We start from the raw sequence: 3,592 nt of genomic DNA on the forward strand, positions 1-3,592 counted from the left end.
AGGAAGACTATATCAGAGGTTGTAGGAAGCTGCGAGGTTTGTCTACGCACTAAGTGCGACACACATCCGCCTAAAGGAAGACAAGAAAAGACAACTACCACAGATGCTCCACTTAAAGATTTACAAATAGACACATTTACATGGAAGCGGTACAAATGGGTGACCATGATTGACCTCTTCAGTAAGGGCGCAATGGCGCACCAGGTGCAAGACAGGTCTTCGGAAGGTGTATTGGCAGCTCTCCGTTTGTGGTTTCAGTTCTACGGAGTTCCCGAACGCATCTCATCGGATGGTGGAAGAGAATTTGACAACTCTTTGTCGAAAGGAGATGAAGGACCTAGATGTGATATGGCACCTCAACACACCAGGACACCCCAAAAGTAGAGGAGGCGTAGAGCGGCTTCACGGAACGCTGAGCAATCATCTTCGATTGTACCAGGCAGACCAAGGGCTGGAACCGGACGTGACAATGCCAAAGGCAATTGCGGCATACAATCATTCGGTGCACACCGTTACGTGGTTTTCGCCGTTTGAGATCCTTTTCGGGCTTTGTGAAATCCGGCGGGACTACAAGGGCACGGCGGGGGACGGTGATGAGATAAACAAAAAGTCCGGGGAAAATTGGAGAGGGAAAAAACCAGGAGAGTAGCTCGAGTGAATTTAAACCTCACAGATAGGAAGGAAATGATTAAAATTGGGACAATTGTATATAGAAAATTGGGATCAAACAGGAGTAAGGAGATACAGAGATACGAGGGACCATTCAGGGTGATAGTAATAAGAGAACATAATATTATAACTATTGAGAGCATTAGGGAACCCAAAAAGCGCAGGACCGTTCATATTGAACAACTTAAAGTCCCACTAACCGAAACACCTGCGCAAGAGTAATCCGGAGTGTCCTCATCTCAACTTATCTGTTGAGTTATGTTTTCTTAAGTGGTAATTAATTTTTTTTTTATTTATGTTTGATTATGGCGATATACTGAATAAATTACGTTGCATTGTTTTTTAATAGTATAAATTCATGATTTTATTTTTGTTATGCTTTACTTTTAGTTTGTAATAAGAGATTATGAGGCTCTATCTTTTGATTTCTTTATTGTAAATAGTTATTTTTGTTGTATTTTATATTAATTTATTGTATTGTTGAAGTTTACGAGGATTGTTCGTAAACTGGTGGGGGGGAGTTACAGCCTCAGTCAGCTGTTACTTCTATGTTAGCTGACTGAGGAGATCAGCTGATTGCATGTATATAAAGAGATGTACCGAACCCAATAAAGTTAGTATGTTGCAGCAGCTCACACGTGTTACATCTTGTTCCTTCTTCTCTTTTTTGACATTTGGCTTTCGCCGTTACTTAACTTATATATATATATAGATACCAGATGTGACCAGGAAGGTACAGAGACATTATATACATTACACTAGACAGCCCTTATCTCACACCTGGGCATACTAAAATCCCGGGCCAAGGCGACGACCTCTGTCAAATAAGGAAAGTCGTCTTAATTTGAAGATAAAAGGGAGAAAAAAGACAGATTAGCACCGAAAGGCCAATGACCTACCACCCCCCATTAAGGTTAAGCAAATGAGTTTGGGAGCATAAAAGGACCAATGAGAAGAACGGAGGTCGGAAAAGGGGAGGAATTAGAAGTAGAGGGGAGAAAAGGAGTAAAGGAGTCGAAGATCAGCCAATGAGTTGAGAACTGTTGAAAAGCCATTGAGAGGGAGTTGGAGACAGTTGAAGGCAGTCGAAGAGGAGTTGAAGGGGGGTCGAGGATCAGCCAATGGGTTGAGACAGTTGAAAGGTAGTTGAAGAACCGGAGGGGAAGAGGAGTCTTGAGAGAGAGAGGAGTCGAAGACCGATTGGAGGGAATAGGAGGAAGTCACACATCGCAGGAGGTCGACGGAGGTCCGCCGGCAGGTTGCGGGGCAAAGCGAATATGGACGCGCCGACACGACTACTACCAAGCCGACCGATACACCAAGACAAGTAAGACCTTTTCCGTTGTAATTTGATTGGCAATAATAGAATTGATAAAGTTAGCGTCAGATCTTCACTGGTATTTCTCAATTCATAATATAACAATTAAAGGATAAGGGAACATATCTACCATGCTTTCTCATAATATTATTCTTGCTTATGTATATATGACTGTAAATATAAAATAATGCAACCAAGACTTTACTTTATAATTAAGAATCCCAGCATGCCACCTCATAATAATAGGATAGTAAATTGATAAACAAGACACCATCGGAGAAGAACTCCAATGATTAATTATAGATATTTATATCTAGCATACCATGGCGAGGGGGTCTATGGCATCTAGTGTTTGAGTTAAATATATTGTGTTCTTTTTCAGTCGAATCCCATCAGGAACCGATAGAGATATATAATACAAATACATAATGTAAATACATAGAATATAAATATATAAATTTATATACAAAATATAAATACATGAATATGTAAAAACAATCAATATAATATGTGTACTAGGAACCCTTGTCGGGCTTAGAACATCCGAAGCCCTGTACACGGCACTATTGTCACTGTTAACTATATATATTCCTAAGACATTAATTAAAGTATAAAAGAAAAAATCCTGTGGGAGTTTGTAAATTGTATCTTCACAGGCATGTTATCATATTTAGGCAACACATAATATCCAAAGTGATTAACAGACTAGAATCGGAGAACCGAGTTTCTAAATAATATTTACAAGTATTCATGAATTATCACCAAGTCAGTTTCATTAGATATGAAAAACAAATCTTTATGATGCTAGATAAAGAACGGATCCCTACAGAGGTAATTAGGGATAAACCACTGGATATGCGTCCAAAGAGCAGACATAGACGTAGGTGTCAAGTCTAATCTCAGAGATTTGGGCTTAGTCCATGCGTCGTGTATTGGGATGTTGTTGTCTTCAGGGACCAAACTCAATACAATACTAAGGGACAAATTGAAACCTTAATAGAAAAATTGTCTTACATTGTTTTGATTGCAGATGTTGATGGAATCCGTGTGGTCACTTATCAAAAAACTTGTCCAAGAAGATTAGAGAATTCGCCGTGTATCCTTCAAACTTATGATTACATGTATTCTCAATTGTCCATTGTTGTTTTAATTAATTACACCGTTACCCCACAATCGTTGATTTATACCAATACAATAACACACAAAACTGCTGAAGAGAAAAGAAGCAGGGAAAAGGACAGAAGAAAAACTAAAAAAATGTCTTTTTCTTAAACATTAAACATATCAGTTTCTGAAATTTAATCAAACATTAGAAGATTTAAGACTTAAACACTATGATTTATGGCTTTATTTCCGGATCAATAAGAATTTATAATCCATTTTAAAAATTAAATCTTGCTACCTTACTACTATAATATTCAGAAAGTTTTTATAAAAAAATATAAAATATTATCACTGTTCGATATTAAATAAATGGAAATACGAATAACTGAAAGGATTTATTTAATCTAAACACACCAAATTGTATTTTTTATGTTTTCGAATTATCTAAAAAAAAAATAAATCAAGGACTTTTTCTACCTGACGAAAAAACGATAGAAGACA

This window comes from Halyomorpha halys, unplaced genomic scaffold (assembly GCF_000696795.3).
Source record: "Halyomorpha halys isolate HHAL.00 unplaced genomic scaffold, Hhal_1.1 Scaffold2256.1, whole genome shotgun sequence".
Lineage (NCBI taxonomy): Eukaryota > Metazoa > Arthropoda > Insecta > Hemiptera > Pentatomidae > Halyomorpha > Halyomorpha halys.